This window comes from Meleagris gallopavo, chromosome 21, assembly GCF_000146605.3.
Source record: "Meleagris gallopavo isolate NT-WF06-2002-E0010 breed Aviagen turkey brand Nicholas breeding stock chromosome 21, Turkey_5.1, whole genome shotgun sequence".
NCBI lineage: Eukaryota > Metazoa > Chordata > Aves > Galliformes > Phasianidae > Meleagris > Meleagris gallopavo.
The window spans coordinates 2865692-2887733 of record NC_015031.2 but is presented as its reverse complement, the minus strand read 5'-3'; the positions used below and the strand labels follow the sequence as shown (position 1 = coordinate 2887733).

At 43.4% G+C, this 22042-nt stretch overlaps 1 long non-coding RNA gene across 1 annotated transcript; it reads left to right on the top strand.

Annotated features, from left to right (window-relative positions):
* The first annotated feature begins 1762 nt into the window (after positions 1–1762).
* LOC104913864 lies at positions 1763–20974 on the top strand. Its single transcript, XR_795679.3, has 3 exons — positions 1763–1947; positions 14855–14901; positions 16720–20974. It is a non-coding gene; the product is annotated as an uncharacterized LOC104913864 (long non-coding RNA).
* The last annotated feature ends 1068 nt before the right edge of the window (positions 20975–22042 follow it).

Sequence of the window (22042 nt, the reverse complement as noted above, 5' to 3'; positions counted from 1 at the left end):
TCTGTTCACGTTCAAAACTTTCTGCTACGTTTAATAAGTCTCTCAGACTTACAGCCACTGTTGTTTGCTTTTCAATCTAAGGACTTTTTATCCATTGGTTCTCACTTGAGACTTGGTGATAATGCTCTTATTTTTTCTCGTGTGTGTTATATGCTGTGAATTAAGTTCTCTTTGTGAAACCAGGAACGCTTCCTTAGCCTATATTCCATACACTGAAATTTTCTCCTCCAACTTTATAGAGCAGGGAATGAAGCAATGAAGTCTGGCCAAAAAATCATTTCCTTTGAAACGCTCTTCTGGTGCTTCTTCACTCATCACTTCTTGACATTGCCCCATCATAGCAGTCCTCTACTCTTTTGTGTGCAGAGCAGCTTCACCTCCTGCCTCAGGCTGGCTGTTTCTCCTTCTCCAGATTTATTAAAACTCTGAGGCCGTCAGTGCTCCAAAGTGCCTCCATCCCTCTGTGACCTTCTGCAGATCTTGGCATCTGTAAGGCATCTCTGAACACATTTACCTGCCAGGTCAATAGAATTGGCTGCAGTGCAGAGCTCTGAACGGGTGATTTCTCCTGGGTGTGACATTTTCTCACTTCATCTAGTTGTTTCTTTAGATGTAAGCTCTCAATGTTGGATTTTGCTTGTACTTTGTGTCACCGTTTTCATTAGCAGTAGTGTGCCTGTTTAGGAGATGCTGGCTGGTCAAGCCTGGACTGTTTCTGGAACTGATTTGTATGTGTGCACAGCAGTAAGATTTTATGGTGCAAATTCCCTGCAATCTTTTGGTATAAAGTAGTATTTCTGTCTCAACAAAAGGAGCAGAGCTGGACATTTAAATACATAATCACTTGAGAGCTGCTACTGCTGTTGATTTATAGAGTGACAAGTTTTTTGCTGGACAGGAAATATTAAAATGTGATTGTCTTAGCTATAGGCACTCATTAAATAATACTGAGTTGTAGCAAAAGCTTTTCATAATGAATTAAAAACTGCCACTGCATGTTGCTTCTCCTTTGTGTCAGTGCACACTTGTGTTCACTTTCAGATAATTATGCGTTTCTACTGTCAGAAGATACAGGTTGCCTTATCCCATGAACTCAGTGGTGTGTGGTTGTTTGGCCCTCATGCCAAACCTGGTCTAAGCCTGGTGGGCAGAGAGCAGAAAGTCTGGGAGAGTAGATGAGGGAATGAAGCCCATGCCTCAGATAAAACTATATGCAAGGTCGGCCTCTGAAAAGCAAATGGGACCTGTGGGTTTTGTTCCATGAAAGATATTTCCACCATCCCACTCAACACAAAGGAAAGGAGTTGAATACCTCCTTTTGCTGAAAGGTAGGTAAAGATGTAGGAGTAAGCAAGACTTCAAAGAAATTGCAGAAGATTGATCACTACCTCACTGAGCAAGCAATGCCAGTGAGGCAGCATCAGCACACCAGGAGGCCTGCTCAGTACAGCAAGGTTGGACACCCACTGGTTCAGTCACTGAGGGAGGCAGGGAGAAGATGGAGAGGGGTGTGGGAAGACTCACAGCTCAGGCAGAGAGTGACAGGGTGAGGAGAACCCCTGCTGTGCTGCTCACAGTGTGAGTTGCCCAGGCTCCAGAGTGCAGAATAATGGCGTGTGGAAGGCGAAAGTATGGAGGACATTCAGCCTCTTCTGAACAAAGTCTTCCATTTTAAACTGCGTGCATATGTTTAGTAGGTGGTTGTTGTTGGAGCTGTGTTCCCTCAACATTATAATGTCTATTTTCATCTAAGTGACTAATTTTTTTTGCCCTTCTCTTGTAGATCTCAGATCTGATACGACAAAGCACAAAGGAGTCCCCGCTCTGGGAGTTCCTCAGCTTGGGGTATGCACTCATGCTCTGCCCATTTGTCGTTGTCCTAGGAGGGATGTTTTTCCTGGCTACAGCCCTATTCTTCCTCAGTGACCGAGCCAAAGCTGAACAACAGTGAGTAACCTGGCAATTGCAAATGGGGAGGTACCAAAGCCTGTATTCTTTCTTGAACGTTATGCTTGTACTCTTTCCTTGGGCCTTGGTCCTTCCAGGTAAAGGATGTTGGGTTGTATGCAAAGAACCTCAGCTCAGCAAAGTGCATGAGGCTGCACGAAGCACAGGGGCTTGTGTCATGCTGGCTGGGCATCCTTTACATGCTTCTGCTCTGGTGGATCTCAGTTACTGGCATTATGGCCTGGAGGGGAGCACAGTACTTGAGATCACTGATCCCTTTTATCCTTCCGTGAGCATGCACAGACCAGGCCATATGTGGTGAGGGGTTGCTGTGTGCTGGCACCTGTAGACTGCTAGGTGAAGAGCAAGAGATACCTCACAGAGCTTGGTGGTCAATTTTGAACACACGGTCCCGTCTCAGACCCTTGTACCCTGCTCACTACCTCCAATACACCGGATGAGCAGAGAAGGAAGAAAGCTGTGTATGTGGGGACATAAGTGCTCAAGGCTCGCTGTGCTGATAGTATTTCCCAGTCCCTTATTGCAGCTTTTTAAAAAAAAGCTACTGTTTTTCAGTAATGAAACCGATTCGGACCACCTCACGGTTGGCAACTACAGTAATTCAGAAGACGCTTCCACATGACATACACACTGCTGGGTTAGTCTCTTTCTCATAATTGTTGAACAGTAGAGTATCTGTGTATAACGTCATGCTGAATATGCGGGCAGGTGTTGACTGGAAGTTGCCTTGCCTTGCTCCCAATTGGAGGAGGAGGAGGCGTTGTTCTTGTGCCAAGGCTGAGAGGCATTTGCATTGATTCAGGAACAACAGCATAGATGTGTTCTTGCAAAGTCAGTGCTGCATCCACATCAGAGTGAACTTTGTGTGACTGAGTTTGCCCGTGTAAATCTTACTACACAGGTTGTACTGGATTGATGACACAGATGTAGATATGTGGGGCAGAAGATCGTGATGTGGCTATGTTAGCAGCCTATGGCAGTTCTGCAGACAAAGAGAGCAGGATATGCTTTGCTCTATGATGAGCAAAGTGGCTCTGGCATGTCATTGTCACTAGATATGATACAGCTACAAGGAAAATAAGGTGTTTGGAGTTGTCATAAGTGTATAAATAGTTTGGGTGTTATTCTCTGGCTCGCACTGTCATATCCACTGAATGCAGGAGATTTGGAAGCAGTGTCACAGATAGTGTTTGTGTCCCTCTAAGAGCAGTCCTGCTTCCTCTTACTAACACGTACAAATACCAGAGAAAGGAAAGTTTTCCACTTCCTGGTGACCATAAGTATCTATTTCACCTGTAGTGAAGTGTTAAAACATGCTGCAGAGAACAAAACGTCACCTGTGTATCTGGTAAGGAGGTTAAGTCTTGCTCAGTTGAACTTCAGTGAGGCTTTGTGGATGACTGGTTTGCTGTCATCTGCATATAAAGGCTTTAAGCTGCAGTAATTGAAGCTAGATGTTAGAGGTTAGGAAGATCTGCTTATGAGAAAGAAGAGGTAGATGGTACAGCAGATTGTCTGGAGAAAATATGAAACCTGTTTGAGTTCCTGAAGGCCTCCCATGCCTGCAGAGCCAGGAGGATGGCAGCTCTCTGGCTGCCTTCCAGCTCCTCTCTTGTAGTGGCACAAATGAGCTGTATATGCAAATTTATGTAACGATCCCTTGGGGACATGGCAAGATGAACAGAAGTTTCTAGGTGCTCAAGGTGACTTTTTTTTGCAGCAACAGGGAGCCAGAAGTTCAATTTGTTGATAGAGTAGTAAGTAGCAGAGAGATCATGTCTCACTGTTCTCCTTTTTCCTACACAGATGTGTTCACTTTTGTCTATTGCTGTAGACAGCCTGAGCAGATTTGGTTATGTCAAAATCATACCAGCTTTCCCACTAGTCACTGGTCCACTGAGTGAAGAAACTTACCTATTTAGGCTTCAGACTTGTTTTTGCTACACTCTCTGCATCTTTCAGTTGCCTAATCTGATTCGTGCTCATTTATGAACTTGTATTACTCATTTACTGATCCTACATGTGCAATAGCAAACTGTCTCAGGTACAGAGGGAGAACAGTTTTCATAAATAATAGCTAACAAAATAATTTCTCTCTGCTGCACTCTTTCTAGATATGCCCACTCCCATGTTAAAAATAATCTGTCATCTTACCATCAGATTCCTGGAGAGTGCAGCTTAACTCAAGTTTGACACATTGCTGAACAGTGAGGCAGTATCTTTATAAGGGTTGGCAACTGCTGAGTAAGGCTTCTGCCCATGCCATGTGCAGTGGGATCTGTGCTGTCAACTGGGTCCTGTCTGCCACTGCTGACAGGTTCAGTGGTCTCCTTGGAAGAATTTACGGGGGAGGATTTGTTATTGGCTGCATGCTTTCCTGGGAGAGAAAAGACAACTGGGTGCTTTGCTATTAGCAGCTTACAGCTCCATGCTGGATTTAAACCCTTCGTCCAGCTCCCACCTATCTGAGAGGCCATCTGGACTTGGCGCTGCACCCCTTTGGCAGGGATAGCCCTCTGCCTGGCCAATCCTCTCTCATATCCTACCTATTACTCACTGGATATGGGGGAATTTCTTCTTCAAGATGCCTTATTTTCTCTCTGCAGTCAGTCGTGCTGCTCAGGCGACAGGACTTGGAAATGTGCTTTGCCAAAAGAAATCAATTAACCTGCAGGAATCACAAACACTGGTGTCACATGCCAGAGATTAAACTCATTTATCACCAGTAGGGTCAGGGCACACAGGCCAGATGTCACAGACCTATCTAATGAACTAATATGGAAGCAAAGAAGTGTAACACTGCTCTCTGCAGCCTTGCTCTGCCTATGGAAATGAAGCTTTCTCTGCTTCAATTCAGTGCTTCTATGAAAAGTAGTTTAGATGTTTTTTCATTTGTTTCTTCCTTTCTGTAATGGTCTCTGGGTGTTTGCTTTGAGATAATTTCTTCCAGGCAGGACAACATACCAGGATAGCAACCACACTTTCCTGTAAAACTTTTTCCAGTTTCCACCACACTTCCTTTCAAAAACAGAATTTCCAGGCTTTCAGAGCCTAATGGTGTTTTTACTCTACTTTTGTCATTGCCACAATTCTTGGCATATTTTGAGCATTACTTTTTTAGCACAGGAATTCCAATCAACAAGGATGTCCCTCTCACAAAAACACTCAGGAAAAAAATTCTTTGTACAGCTACTCTTTTCTTAAAAACTCCTGATTCTTTTACAGACCTTCATACTGTCTTAGGAGCCTGACAGCTTAAATAGGCTTTTGGTGAGTTTAGGACTGGCAGAGAACACAATACAGTATTTCACTCCGTAATGTAATCCAATCACTTTTGGTGCAATTTTAAAAACACAAATTTACCCCCACTCTCCTAAAGTGATAAGAGAGAGAGAATGGTTAGAGAATGGTCTCTGTAATAGCTCTCATGCTCTAGAAATGATGAATAGACAAGTTCTTTTTGAAGCCACTCACCTACAATCACTGCTGTGATTTCACTTGCCTACCCTGTTTGTCCATCCAGTTCTGGAGAATTGTGGTGGAGGATTCAAGCCCTCATGTTTTCTTGCCAAACATGACTACATTTGTAGTGTTTGTGACATTCAAGTTGTAGTTGGAGATGCCCTGGAAGACAGTATGTGCAAATAGAGTATCTTGCCATGGCAGAGCCCTGCATAAACCCATCAGCAATCTGATGGCCTCACTGTTATTCCCCAGGTCCATCGCTGGTGTCTGGGCAGTTCTGGCAGGTTATCAGCCAGAAGGCAACTTCTAGAGGAGCACCTGGGGTACTGCACATGTTGGAAGTAAGAGCTCAGCACTGCTTAGAACTGCAGCTGCAGTCTGTCTGTCCTCTCCCTTGCTCACATGCAGATAACCTGAAAAAAAAAAGAGATTCACCCTAGAGTTGTAGAAGAAATGCCTGCAATAGTACTTATTAGAAGCTTCACTACTAATTAGGAAGAATGTGCTCTTTTCATTAGGAAAAGTGAAAAAGTCCTTTCCCCAAGCTCTGACAACTTTCAAGTGCCAGGGCATATAAATCACTGTAATGTAATTATCATGTAGCAGGATGCTTTTCGGGGCAGCCAATGTGAGTGTTGAGCCTCTGGAGCTTTGCTGTGCAATGATTCTGTTTCTGTACAGGCACAGACCTGTGGGACCCTTGATGCTCTGCAGCAGGCACAAGTGATCCTACAGTCCAGGGTCCCGTCTCTCATAATGTCCACATCCAGTATTTTCTGAGGGAAAACCCAAATTCACCTCCATTTTTTTTATGAGAAAGACTGCTCTGTTCAGGTATAGAATAATCTACCCCCAAAAGGTTTTTTTTCTGTATCAATTTTTATTTAATCACTGATTCTATACCAGGAGGGGTGAGATTTTCTATTCTTTCCTGTGCCCACCCAGAGGTACAGCTGGATATCCAAGGTTTATAACTGTTCTGTCCCTCTCTGCATCCTTCATGATATACGCTGGGTATTTTTGCCAAAGATACAGCAATGCAGATCAGGCAGCAGGATGCAACTGCAGTGTATATCTCTGGCACAGATACAAACAGGAATAGATAGCTGCATTGATGCAGATGGTCAGAACAAAAGAATTTAGGTATTTAACTAGCTACCACCCATCACTTCAGAGAGATCTGCAAGCATAAAGGGTTTGCCTGATTGTTGTTTCCATGACTAATAAAGGTTCAGGCTGCTTGTGTGGCTCTAGTAGGTTTTTCTTCTTTCATAAAATTAAACATTTCATCAAAAAAAAATAATAACACCTTTGATCAGATGTGGGAACTCTAGCTGAGCAGCAGTGGTAATTAACATTTCACTTTAAAAGTGGTGGGTAAACCACTGGAAAGAAAAAGCTAATACAGACCATGTAGTGAAAGACACAAAAAGAACAATTCCTAGTCATGCATCTTTTCTGCTGTCTTAAACACAGCAAATCTGAAAATTACATTACAGGAAAAATGAGAATAATCCATTTTCAGACTGTCTTCTGCCTCACATCAGGCTTATTTTTAGCCTTTTCTAGAACTAGATATAAAATGATCTCTCAGTTCTCCTGTTGCAGCAATTTGAAAGTGTCTGACCTTATTTTTGCTTTGCAGATTCTATTTTGTGGGGCAGAGAAAGGCCTCACAGCATTGCCAACCTTCTTTTCTCTGATTTTTGTGTGGCAGCAGTTAGAGACAGAAAGGAACCTGTGAAATAACCTCATGTTGTTGGCAGCACAGCAGAAACCCCTCCATTAATAGTGTAACAGGTACAGCTGGTACGCTAGACTGGTGCATGGCGCGTCCCATTCTGGTCATCTGCATTACTAAGACAAATATGCCCTCCAGTAAATATTTTAGGATCCTTTGCAAGGTTATCTTGTTTAAGGGGGCTGGACAGAATGCTTTTTTAGCTCAGGTAAGATGCCCTTAGCCTTCTGAAAGTAAGAAAAACCCCACACAAACAGATTAGGTTGCAGAGTGTTGTGATGATGAAGGAAGAGAGGCAAGGAGTGTGTTCTGCAGATACAGTCACACAAAAAATATTCACAGACTGCAGATGGAATAGGATTAGACAATTAGATGGTTTATATGGAAACGCAGGGCTAGGAATATGAAGAGGTGGTGAAAATAGCAGTAGTTTTTTTACTGGTGGAAAAAACCTGCTTGTATAACTGTTTTTTTTCTCCCTGCTTACTAGCCATGTCTGTAAATCCATAGATGAAGCTAGCAGATACAAGAATGTAATGGCTTGGGACTGGCTGAATTTTAAATGCTGATTTGCTTTCTTCAGCTGAGAAATGCTGGTTTCATGCAGATGGAAAATCTGGTCTCACATTAAAAAAAAATTACTGTTTTGGTTTGCTTGCTTTACTCAACCTGCAGATTTCCTGCAGGTTAGGTAGGAAGATGCCAAGGGTCAGTTTGCTTGTTCACAGACACGTTGAGCTGAACTGTGGTCCTTATGCAAAACGCTCGCAGCATTTGAAATATGCTGTTCAAGTTAATTGTTGGCAGCAGGAGCTTTGCTTAAGTAGAGGCAGAAGGATGGAGCCAGCTGGTGTTGGCAAAGCTCTTGCTAAGTGTGAGCTGTGGCTGAGGCTGCAGGCAGAACTTTGTGGTTCTCCAAGCCCATCAATTCCCCACATTCATTGTCCTTTCAAGGTTAATCTCTTTTACCATGGAGAAAGGAAAACAGCATTCCTAGACTACTGCTAGCTACTTGTGTGCTGTTCTGCAGCAAAAAGGGAATTTCTTTTCTAAGGGTATCACATCAAGAACTACTTGGGTCCTACCAGTGTCTTGGCTACCGAATCTCTGCTGTGACCTTCAGGAAGTAAAATGCTATCCCCTAAAATGCTCATCAACTGTAAAACAAGATTAAAAACACTTGCCCACAAGGTGGAAGGGAACTTAATCCATGTGCTCACAATAGATGCAGTATGACTCACTGTCGTTGCAAAGGGCAGTTCTTGGCATGCAAGGACTTCATCACATAGGAAGATATTTTAAATTCCTGCTAAGACAATTTCTTTGCTAAGGCTTCCCTGGCACAGGTATGAAATCTGATGAGATCTCATGCAGGTGAGTGGAGCAGCTGAACAGAAGGCAGTCTTCCAAGCCAGAAACCCTTTTTGATGCAGAGAAATGGAACAAGTAATAAAAACCACAGCCTTGCCGGTCTCTTGCAGACTGTCACAGTCACAAAACATATTATAAAGGTACTGACTTCTGTCACTAGTAGATGACCTCTTCATGTGAAGAACTGCATGCTCATATTCAAGGCAATGGTGTTAATAATAGACTAATGCACACTTAGTGTGAAGGAAATCAGCAGACTTGTGCACTCTGAATCTGGACTGGAGGTATTTGGCAAGGCAGATTTTCGGCAAGCTGTGACTGTATGTGTGTTAGAGTAATTTATTTGTGGCTGGGGCCTTGACCTGAATAACATCTTTTAGTGAAGCAGGGGCAAAACTGCTGGCTTATTAATTGCAGTACTTCCAGAAAGAGTGTCTTAAGTATTCTGGCTTAGTAATTGTTGCTGCCAGACCACTATCATGTGCCAGAAAGGGCTTGCCCAGACTGTTACGCAGAGCAAAACAGGACAGTTCCCCATACCAGGTAGCTTAGATTGCTGAAAAGAGCTGTATTATGAGGTAGTTATTCTGGAGGGTAGGAAATATGTTTCTAATTAGTTGGCATCAGGAAGTTGTACAGAATTTTTTCACAGATTCGATTACATCATACCTGTTTTCGTTTGTCATGTTATTCCCTTTCCTATTTGGTCATGCCAAGAAAAGATCAAGACTCTCTGCTTTCTCTTTTGTCCATTATTTCAGTGCACACGAGAGTATGATGTTATCCACATCTTCCATGGCTCTACAAAACTGATCATCTTAGCTCTGAGCCCATCATTATCCAGCAGAATTACATACACAGGGACAGATTCAAGCCCAGTGCTCTGAGGGCCTCAGAGACCTGCATCTTCAGTAGCTTCAGGAGTCCATATTATCATACCACTGCAGAGCAGTAAGGCAGACTTCATTTCCATCCAAGTCCTTGGTACCTACTGAGTGCTATTGACTGCTCATATTCAGATCCGTTCTGTTTCAGCTGCCTGGAAAATAGAAGGAAAGGTGATTAGTTTCTTTCTTTATGACAGTGTTCTCCTCTTGTAAGATCTGTGAAAGAGGGTAAATAGAAGCTGACCTATGTTTCTTCCTCTGGGGGCAAACATATCGTCAGCACCTGGATTAAGTGAACAGATGGAAAATAGTAACCGAGTCTGGGCAGCTTTGAGAGGCTGTACCAAACAGAGAGAAAAAATGTATTTGCTGTACACAATTATTGTATTCTGTTCAGTAAACCCACTGATGTGCAGGAAAAAAGGGGATTTAAGCCAACTCATTTCTTTAGTGCAGCTGAAAGAGCACCTGTCACCAGCAACATGCAGCTCCCCATGAGAGCTGCTGCTCAGCACAGACTGAGCCACCTCTTCTGGCTCCAGAGGGAAGGGCAGCTCTGTGCCAGCGGCTGCCAGCAGGGCTGCACACAGCCAAGTCTTCAGCTCTGAGCCTGGGTTGGAGGGCTTCAGATTTACACAGGCCCCAAGCTTCCTCTCTGGCTATCAATGAGTGAAGCAGCCAGCAGAACTCCATTAAACAATGCTTTTCTACTCCAATGTAAGCTATTCCTACATTTGCTTCTTTGCTAAAGAGCACTAAGCACAGCACTACGAATTGTAACAAACTGACCTGAGCTTCATCCAACAGACCCTTTTCCAGGAAGGCTGCACGATCCTGTCACGATGCATCAGGAAGCTCAGAGCACAGACTATTTTAAGCTGTGCCAGTCCTGTCCCTGTACCCTCACTGGGCTCCTTCTATCTTGATATATTATTATTGCTCACCCTTCATGCATCTTTACTCTGTCATTGTTTCCAGACACAGCATACTAGGAGCCTTTTAAATCAAAGCACTGAGTATGTTGTTAATCTTGTGTGTCTTAGCCCAAAATTACTGACTTAACTATCAAAACAGCTTGAGAGCAGTCAAAACAGGTCATCCTGATTGGAAGCAATCCTTGATTTAGCTGTTCTTACTCTCTGTTGTAGAGCAGGGAAGTCCAGCTCCTTCCAATTGCTGGTGAAAACTGCAGCCATCCTTTGTTACCGGGGGACAGCAGTGGTTTGCACATTTATATCCTGCACTGCTTGATTAAAAAATGTGCAATGAAGGGTTTAAAGGGTGCATACTTGAACTGGTCTCTACCCTGCTGATTTTGCACTTGGTAACGTGCCTGGCAATAAGGCAGTGCATTGTTGGGACCATTTGGTTACCCAGCAAATGTGGTACAGAGCCAAGCAGAATGAGCACTCTGCAGCTAGCTTTGGTTTCAGCAGTAAGCAAAATAAGACAAAGCAGATTATCCGTGGTCTTCTTTGATTTTTTTTCAGGCTCAGAAATCTTTGCATGAGGACATGTGCAGCTCTGTTGGCTCTGTGCATGCTTGGTGCTTCCAGTGGAATTTCACTGACTCAAAGACCTGCAGGGAGGTGTGGCATTTCCCAGGGAAATGCTGCTATGAATTCCTGTGTGGTGGAATATTGGTGAGATAAGGCAGCAGTGTCTGTGTGGAGTATGAATAATGTGATTTACATATGTGATAGCATATGACCAGTGGTTATGTGTGTTTTTAACGAGGTGTTTCCTGGTCTTGTTACTTACCTGTTTGTTTGCTGCCAGGCCAAACTGCAAGTTGGGTTTGTGAGGGTGTTGACAGTATGCAGACAATAGAGGAAAATATGAGTGGAATGGTCTGTAAATTTGTGTCCATTTCCCTTCTTTGTTTACTAATATTAATGTGTTTTGGCAATTGGCTTCAGCAGGGATTTACTTACCCTCCCTTCTGCTGAGGCCACTGTCGATCTAGCTGCCCCTGTAGCCCTAACACTCTTGTCTACTGAATGAGCCCTTGTTAGTCAAATAATGAGCTATTTGCAGGCTAGAAGGACCTCGCTGAAGCATTTTATTGTTGCTTGTAAAAATTAAGTGATGTTAAGTACAGCAGGCTGTAAAATTAGGATGCTGTTTCCTAATATGCTTCTCTGTTACAGAAGCCAAAGCCTGACTTATTTAGATAGCAGGAAAATGGGTTGCATGGCAATCTGTAGGATACCAGAATATGAGTGTTGTTTAGGCTGTGAATAGATAGAAATGAAGGTGAAAAGGGAAATGTTTTTATTCTTGCTGACGTGGGGTGGAGCACGCGTGGATGTGATGTGGGCATCAAAGCCTCATTTGTGGAGCCTCACTGAGTTGTGCTGGGATCTGTTACAGCACGGTAGAGGTGTACACTGCTACTACAACCTGCAATTACAGTCTGTATTGCAAACTCTAATCTTCAGTGTCGTTGGGTAGGTGAGCAGCTACAGTGAAAGGCAAAGAGAATTTGGAAAATCATCTCTGCAGTTCCTGAAACTGAAACTAGAGTATAGCTGACCTGTAAAGGACTTGGCCACTCATCTGTTATCTTAAATTTGTCATCTTTTTCTTATGCAATTCTATCACTGGCTGAGGTGCTGTGAAATTAGATGCATTTTACACAGCATAAATATTTAACAGCTCTAGAGCACGTAGTTTAATATTAAACAGACAGTCATATAAATGCTTGAGAATTATAGATGCTGTCACATTACATGGAAGTAGTTTGATAGGATCTAGGAGAACTGTTTGGGTTTGACAGGGGAGGAAATGATGGGGTTAGAAGGAGTCAGTCTCATTTTAACTACTAGAGAAGCACATGGGGAAAAAAAAAAAGGAAAAAAAAGTTGTGCAGCTTCTGTTCTTGAAAGGCAATTTGGGTAAGTTTCCTCCCCCTCAGGAAATAACAGTGGTTCCCACCCCACTTTCTTCAAGGATTGAAAACATTCACCATCTTGAGAAAACAATGTGGAGAAAATAGAACATTTTAGGAACTAAAGTTTAGTCAGCAGATACCCCCAGATTGGAAGCAACAAGCTAGTCAGTGTGGGGTTATCATCATTAGAAAGACAAGTGGGTCATAAATGAGGATTTACATCCTCTTTAGTCTTGTTTTCTTAAGTCCATGGAAGACATTCTATCACCTAAGAGAATCTGAAATTTATTATTAGCATTTTTGCTTAAAAAAAATAAATAAATGCAGAGCTGACCAGCTGCCATTGTAAGCTGAGAAGCTGAGCTTCATTGAAATCAGGCTGTAAGTCAGTGACCACTGTCTGCACTACAGTGATTCAGAAAGAACGAAAACTGCCCTGTGTGAGATTTTGGAGACTATTTCAGTTCTCAATTCTGCCCACTTCCTATGCGATTCCTGAAAGTCGATTCTGTGCCCAGCAGGTTCTCAAAAGTCTTGTGGGGTCTAATTTCCTGTGAAATCTTCTAAATGCATTTCAGAATTAGCCCCTCTAGGCCTCTGCTCCCATCTGTAAAGGAGAGATAAAGCAAAACTGAGAAATACTTGTTAAAATGCAAACGACAAGTAATTTTTGAGACTTGGGGATAACAGAAGTGCTTATGTGGGAAGTGGGTTTTATTCCATGGGAAGCTGAACTGTAAGTAACACAAGAAGCAAAGTCTTAGGTATGTTTACAGTTCACCTCTCAGCAATGCAGGTGGGTTCTCTAAGTTATGTCAGAGCAAATGTTTTCTGTACGTATTCTGAATCTTGGACATTACTTTCAACACTTTACAGCATTCAGACATCTATTTTAGTGTTTTCTGCTGGCTTCAAAAATACCATAGTTTACATCCTACTTCTAAAGTAGTTGCATTACAAGGTCATATTTTAGCTCTGTGATATATTCTGAAAACTAAAGCATGGTTAAAATGTCCAGTGCAGTAGAGTTACCAAGAATAATCCTACAAAGAAACGTGGGCCAGCATCCTGCATAAACTTCAGTTTATAGCTTTGAAATGCAGAAAGACAAGAGACCTTGGAGAAATGCATAGAATGTTGGATCTTGCATCTAGGCAGCAGAGATTTCTTGGAAGGTTGCCCTTATCCTGGTTTATTTTCATCTTGGAGCACGCCTTAACCTAGCACCATCCCTTTTCAGCAGTACCTTGGGTCAGGTACGAAGTTTGGTAAGGGGACAATGATGAGTTTTACTGAATCAGCATCTTCCAAAGGAAAGTGATGTTTCACTATGATGTTCTTACCTGGTTGGACCTCAGGCAGAGATTCTGTCATCTTCCCTGTCAGCCTGCCCAAGTTTTTCACTGATTTGGAAACAAGCTGTACTTTCGTGTGTGATGGCAAAATCCTGCTGCAGTCTTTTAAGGTGTACAATACCACGGTTTCAGTTTGTTATTTTAAGTTAACACAGCCAAGAGGTATGAGAAATCTCCAGTTCTGTGCTCATTTTTTCTCCCATTGGCCAGGTGTAGATAGAGCACATCTGAGTTACAAATGTGGTTACTTCAAGCCATAACCTTAAGTGAGGTGGGGGTTTTCCAACGCTGATGTCAATGACCAACCAAGATAGAAAGCAAGTCCCAAAATGAATACAGTTCAAGGGTGACTGACCTTAACACAGTCCACAGAAAAGCCCTGCTATGCTTAACACTATGAAAGGAGACTGTGCTTACCTAGGGACAGGAACAGTCTGAGAAGGCATGAAGAGTGTGGGAAAGAAAGAGGAGGAGAGCTGTTGGCAGCTCCAGCTCAGAGCTGTGGACGAGGAAAGCCGAATTGCACAGGGCATGCAATGGAACAGCAAGGACCAGGTATAAGGAAGAAACTTTGTGGCCCTATTGCTGCTTTCTTTCTGGGTCCCCACAGAGAACACAGGATCCATTCTCCTTACTGCCCTCAGGAAGTGCAGAACAGCATGTTGCAGAGAACAGCTTCTCCCGGGTGACACTGCAGTCCCCACTGGACCCCATCAGTCACCTGGGAGCAGTTGTCTGGAACAGCAGTAGGTCTTCAAGAGCTGAAAATTGAACGACAGCTTTCTTTTTAATTTAACTTTTATCAGTGGTGACTGTTTACATTTATGCTGTCAAGTCTGAAGGACGCCGTTCAAAAGCCATTGTGTACACGGTCTTGTTACTGGCTTAGGGAAACAGTTGCTGGGTTTGAATGCCTTTGGGGCCTTCCCAAATCCTTGTTCATTAGTATTGCTGTATTACTTGGCATGTTCCAACAGTTGTCAGAACTGCTATCAGACGCCACTGTGAAAGGGTTTCAGCTTTTTGCTATAGTGAAGGACAGTTATTAACATCCTGTCTCTTTAGAAACTGTTACGAAACAGGCACCTGATTTAACAGGCTGGTATGTTGTTAAGAAGTCTATTTCTTAGCTAAGTGCAGCTCTCTCATGTCACTCTTGTTTTCTCTCCTATAGGGTGAACCAACTTGTGATGCCACCAGCCTCTGTGAAAGTCTGAGATGGTGAGTGACCCAAACCAGCAACTGGTTTCAAGTTAATCATCAACTTATTTCTTTTTGCATCAGTTGGAAAGAGGTTAATCTTACACAGCCATGATCTGTACCTTTGATACCAAATCAGAGCAAATCAAGAGCAGGAAAACCAAGGGTCTACTCAAGTGCCCTTTGTTGCACCGAGTGATTTCCAGAAACCTTGTGCTTTCCTTTTTAAGCAGATAAGGATGTGCAACCCCTGTCACCCTGAGGAGCACCAGATGTGGTTGTCCAAAGCCAGAATTTAGGCTTTGCCTGAATGTGTCTTGCACTCATAAAACCTCCTGCTGCTTTGCTCTTGGCCTAAAATTTGCTCACTACCACATGACCATACCTAGCACATTCCAGATCCAAAATTCTCTGTTGAAAAATGCTTTCTGGAGCACAAGAACTTGTGTGTTGTTGCAAGGACCGTCCCCCCTGCAACCCTAAGGCCATGGTTATAAGCCAGAGGAGTCCCACTGCCCTTTCTTCTCCCCTTTGTTCATGCTATTCTTATCACTTTCCAGCAGTCACAGCACTGCAGCTCAGAGCTGCAACAATTGATAAATGCTTCCCAGCAATTTACTGTAGCCAAAATTAATTGAAGCAAGTTTTTGAAAAGATTTCTTTTCTATAAATTAAATGCACTGAAGGACTAATCATAAAATCAGAGCTCAGTAATACACTTAAGAATGGCATTCTGGGGAAATGATTAATTGCAATCTCTAGTATAGCAGATGCACTATGTCCTCATAGGAGAATATGTTTTGGCTAAGGATATAATAGACTCGCCTGTGCCTTGCCCTCTCTTGGCTGGATGTGTACTCACACATTATCATTTTTCAGCAGCTTTTATACAAAGTTTTAAAAAATGCAAAAGCCTCAAAAAATTGGAGTGTAAACATTACATGGTGCTGCTGAGACTCACCTCATAAAACCGAACTCCTGCTTCTTCTGCACACTGAAGTTTTTCACTGTACTTTTTTTTCCCTCTTTTGGTCCAATTTTATACCGTCTGAGAGAAACCAGGCCATCCTTATAGGGAATTTTTCCATAACCCAGCAGTCACTAGTTTTTAAGGTCGGGGCAATTTCCTGCCTAACATGGAGCAAAGAACCTCTCACAGGAAATTCTGCAGTGAGAGAACTGGTTATCCTTTCTATATAATCTAGGAAACTGCAGGCTGCTTAAACAGTCCACAGCATGCACAAGTGCTATCTCACCAGCCAGTGAATGTGCTGATATTGCTCTTTAAAGCAAGCATATACCAGCAGCACATTGTCTGCACTACTCTGTCAGCAGCAAGACCAGTAGCAGAGCTATCACATGTGCGTGCTGGACTGACCCCCCAGCCCTGAACTGGGCTCTCCAAAAAAACAGCAGTTTTGGAAAAGAAAACTTAAGGTGAGAGGCAGTCTTTCAGTTCTTTGATGAACTGATTGGGTTAAAAGCAGCCTAGCAAAAGTCAGCCCTGTTATCCTCTGAGCTGTTTGAATCCACAGCACAAAGAGTTGTACCTAAACAACTGATGTAAACAAGACTTGTCTGCTGCCTTAAATACAACAGATAGGAGTCCAAATCTGGGGCAGATTTTGCCTGGATCACAGCATCTTTGTGTTTCTCATTCACAAAACCCACAGAACTATGTTCATCCAGTCTTTGTACCAGTCAAGCTGTGTTAGACTTCAAGTTGTGCAGAGGCAAGATTCTTAGGCCTCATTGCACCACGAAGGTGGGGTGCATGCATTCACTATTACCAATCAGCTCTCGTTACAGGACATTAACCACCTTTTTCCTCTCTTGTAGTTGAAGGTGAAGGAAACCACGTGTGGATTCCTGCTTCCAGCAACAGTCTCAAGCTCAAAGCCCTTCCACACTGGAAAATGGTGGCTCCCTCAATTCCACGCCACCCTGGAAGGGCTACATAGCAGCACCAAATCCACCACGCCACTCCAGCCTGCAGGGTCAGGCACCAGGAGATGAGCAGGGCAGCCTGGAACGCAGTGCTTCTTGAGCATAAGGACATTACAGGTTCCTCTGAGCATCTAAAGCAACTCTCCACTGGACCCAAGTGAGTGACTGTAGATTGTGTAAATGGTTTTAGTTGTAGCCAATGAAGTCCACGTTGTTACAGGACTTCTGTCCTACTGAATGCTGCTGTTCTGCCAGCACTCCCACACCCAGAGACTGCACTAGTTGGGGACCTATTCTGTACATCACTTTTTCTTTAACACTGAAGGCTCAGTTTAGATTATTATTTTTTATTTAAATATGTCCTAAGATGCTTTATCTGCTAAAGACATTAGATGACAGATATATATATATATATATTTAGATAAACAGTTTTTATTTAAACATTTGGAATCTGGAGCTGCCTGTGTAACCATACCAGACATGAATACGTCCACAACTCTCCTCATCTCAGTGCCCTGGTATCAGGTCCTAGAAGGACACCATGGGACGAGTTCCCATGGATGGATGGAACCTGTCACCTGAGGCTGAGCAATAGGACAGAGGAGAGAGTTGCACTGCACTGGGTGTGCTGGTGGTTGTTACAGAAAGGCCCCAGACTTTGGACAGAAATACTAGGAGCTCCAGATTTTGCTCAGTATACTAAATTCAGCCTTGCCTAGGAGATTCACAGGTTTCTAAAATACCAAAATCCATCTGGCTGAATTGCTTTACCAATGGCCTGGTAGTGCAATACTGCTGTGCCAGTAACATCATGCTTTGTTTACATGCATATCATGTTACGTGTATTGTCAGTGCCAATTCTCCCTCATCAGTATTTTGTGAGCAGGCAGCTGATACTCTACAGTGCTGTTCCCTTTGGAGCAATGGTTAGGTCATGCACGTTCATCTCCACACACTGTCCTAGATTGCTCTTAGTGGGGTGCCTCTTAATCATTTATCTTCAAGACACAAGGCCAGTGTCTGAGCTATGTAAAAGAGTTTCAAATGCAGAGCAGTGTGGCTGTAAAGCAGTCAGAGCATCATTTCACAAGAGTCTTGTTTCTTGCATTTGACCTCCACAAGCCAAATTTATGCTGTGCCAGCTTAATGCTGTAAGAGTGACAGGAAGGAAGGAGAGCACAGTCCCCGGAGAGTCAGGCTTCCAGAGAAAGGGCGTTTGTTCAAGTGAACTTCTCACTCCCTTTTTTCTGTTTAGATGTCTCCCAGAACTCAGATTTTCCAGACCTCCTTCCAGGTTATGCACCCAGACTTTAGGTGTACCTCACTCTTGTACAATAAGCAATTGTGGTTAAGCTGCAAGTATGACTAAATCAACAAAGGAAATGGAAAACTGGGACTGGACGTGAGTTACATCTCCAAGTTGGCTGTTCTGTTTGTGTTGTAGCTTTTGTTCAGACATAAGAAGGTAAAGGTAGTAAATCTGGGTTTTATCTCCAGTTCCAGGATGTGCTGCAATCTACAGCAAAGCACTGTAGTAGAGATGGCTGGTAATTCCACCAAATTAGTCACTATTCCTACACTGCCAGTGTTATGAGGGTGATTCCTATAAAAATCTGAGCATTTCCTCTTCATCTGTTACATAAAATGCTTAAACAATGGCTCTAGAGTTGGCTAAACAACTAAGCCAGAAATCTTCCTTGAGTGCCTGGGCATCCTCTGGAAAACAGCAAGTGGATGTTAGAAAAAATAACAGAAAGCAAATCCAAAACAATTTTTTGTTTCCCACCTTATGCTCCTATTTACATGTGCAGGGGAAATACCGACACCGTAGAAGCCAAATACTTGGCTTTAAAGGCACATGAATTTCTGATTCCCATTAAGAAATTCCTTGTTAAGATGGTTAAAAAGAAACGAGGCAACCCAACAATTAGTCATTTCATTTCAGATACCAAAGAAGATTAGCCGTATTTCCTGAGCTGCTTTTCTGATAGGCCCTCTCTGTTTTAGCATTTACTGTCAACAAAATGAAGCATTCCTGCTCAAGTTCAGAGGTCAGGAATTGTCCTTAAACTTAATTCTCTGAAGGCAACAATGAAAAGGGAACAAAGTGTTTTATAGTTTTGCCATCTCTCCTTGTTTGTGCCACACCCAATCCTTGCTGGAGAAGCACAGCTCTTTTACAGGAGGCCAGCTTTATCTTCTGTGTATATGAAGGAAATTGCTGTGGATGCTTTTTTAATAAGGAAAAAGGGACGTGAGCAAGCAAGGGAGTAAGAAGCGATTCCTACTTGCAGCAGTCCCATGCCAAGGGATCCCTGAAAGCCTCCCACATGTTCCAGGCTAAGCAAGAGAAGCCCAAGTAGCAAGCAGAATAGCTCAGTGAAGAAGAACAGGAGAAGGGACAGGAATCCTGGCTGCTGCCCCTTTACGCGTTGTGATCTGTATTTTAATGGCTGAAAGCAGAAAGGTTGGATTTCTTGTTGAGTGTGTCTTGTTTTAGCTGCATGTTTGTATTCCTAACTGGAAGAATTGTTCAGTTAGAGCTCCTATAAAAGTATTTGGTCTATTAGTGTGAAACCAGCTCACTTAGATCAAGGGTCTGCAGGATTAAGTCAACAAGAAAAGGCACATCAAATCTGGGCATGAAATATCCATGTCATCAAACAGAAACTGGATCTATGTTGCCATCCATGTCCCCTCCTTGGGTTCTAATGTAGTATTCCCCATCCCAAGATGTTGGCCCATTTCTGCCAGTATGCAACTGGAGGAAAACTTAGACTGAATGCACACTGCTTACATCAAAGCTGAAGAGCAACTCTTATTAAAATTAGTATTTTTTTTTTAAAGAAAGGCTGTTAATTTGAAAAGGTAATTGATTTTATATACATATCTTTTAGTACACACCACAACCAATGAAGCAAGATTCCAGTCTATCACCTAAATAAATAGGTCATCAGTGCTATGATGATCATCAGACTCAAAACTTAGGTCATCAGTGCTATGATGATCGTCAGACTCAAAACTTCAACGTAAGATTAAATTGTCCCAATTAGAACACAAATACTTTTAAAGCATCTGATCTCCTGCACACAAAATGACTTAGTATGAATGTCTGAAAATAAATGTGCATAAAAGCAGCTCTTGAATGCATTTGAAAACCTGGGAAAACACCACGAAAAGGAAGCAAGCACTACTACTCACGTCCTCCCATTCTAACACACATACATCTCCTCAGAAGAAAAGCCAAGAGAGGGGAAAGGCAGACAGGTTTTCAGCTGGTGCTGCTTCATCTCACCCCACTCCTTGGGGCTCTGTCTGGTCCTTCCCCAGTGCTGCTCCTGTTCCCCACCTCTCTGCCTGAGGGTCACCTATCTCTGATGATTTGCAGTCAGGCTCCTTCTGACCTTCCTGCACTCTCTGGGACCTGGAGTATTAGGTGCAGCCTTGCTGCATGCATCAGGGTCTGTGCCTGACCCCACAGGTATAGGGTGTCCAGAGGGGATGGTCCAGGATGCCCTTTTGAATCATGACAACTTTCTTCTTCTTCACTTCATGCACGGTGTGTGGTTTTGTTTTTAAGCAAGCATTAACTTCCTCTGCAGCCAGTACTGCATTTGCACCAATGTACTTGCTATGAAGCAACTAGACTGCTTGTACACAGCAAGAGGAAGAGGTAATGGGAACTGCACAGAGAGGCAAGGAAATTACCTGAAAAGCAGCAAGCTGCCAAGCCAAGTAACCACACTGCCTCCTGCTGCTGTCACTTGGAGCTAGAATCTGAGTGGGGGAACCCAACAGCCTCTCACCTTTTACAGAACTAGCTAAGAGAGAACCTCAGGGCGACAGAATCCTATGAAATGAATGGATGTACTCTGGAAAGCAGAGTTCCTCTCTGCACCTTCTGCCCTAATTGTTGTCTTCTCTGTTTATTGTTTGGTAAACCAGCGCTTACTATCACCTTTACTACGTGATGTATGGGAGTATTCAGTATATTTTCTTGTTATACAAGGAGGAGTATAAAATAGTTTTCTGATTTCTTTCAGAAGCAAATGACTATTTTATTTTTTAAGAGCAATTGATTGTGAATCTCAGAGTATAAAAAAAGAGAAATAAGCCAAATCTATACCTTTATGTAAATTAAGAAATAAAAGTATTTAAAACATACCTCCTGTCTGCCTCTCCTGTATCACCACTTGATCTGACTGCATGCTCCTGTGGTTGCTGCCTGTAGGACTGGTCCCTAGGATGAGGTTGCCCTCAGCTCCTGCCAGAAACACTCTGACATGGGTTGCAGTGAACACACCTGGGCAACTGCCTGCCTGGAGCTGGTTTAAAAGCAACACCACAAGCAGGAACAGAGGGAGACAAGGGGTGGTGGATGACAGCCCTTGGCTGCCTAGATCTAAGCCAGGGACAGAGCTGACAAGGAGTGAGCGGTGGGCAGAGACAGAACCGTGCTCCATCCTCTTCCAGGCCCTCACTGCACAGCAACATGTGTGAGAGGTGAAAGCCCTGGCTGCTCTGATTGACAGAGGGCTAACGTGCTGGGGGCTGCAGATTTGGGAAGACATGTAGGAAGCAGGGCAGGAAATTATTCCCAAGGCAACAAGACCACAATTCTCCAGGGATCCTGCATCAGCCACCTGCCAACTCCCTGGGTTGCTGGTCACTTGGTTCTGCTGCTTTAGCTGCACTCTACTGCAGCACACCTGCCCTCCTGCCCCAGTCTGCACTGGCAGCACAAACAAGGCATGTCTGCAACCAAGTGTCTCCTCTCAGCAGCTTTGGAAGAGTCCTCCATCTCCTCCAGTTCTCTGCAGCATCTCCCTTCAGCACTCATTCCCTTCAGCACAGTGCACGTGTCCAGGCTAGGAGGCCCTTCTGCTAGCAAAGGATTTGTCTGCCTAAAAAATCAACTCTGATCACTTTTCGGCAGAGTCCCTCGAGGCTTTCAGCTCAATTGTACTCTGTAAAGGACTTAAGCAAGATTTTATAAATTTTGATGTTCCAACAGCTAAGGGACTGGCATCCATCAACCAACAACAGCTAACTGCCCATTCTGGTCACTTCTTCTTGGAGCACAGACATGCAGGTGCACATCCACACCGGCTGTGGGTAGCAGGGACTGAACAATGAGGACACCAGCTAAAACAGCCTCACACAGCCCTGCTCCTCCCAATCCACTGCCTGGGACAACAGGCAGGAGAGCTCCTTG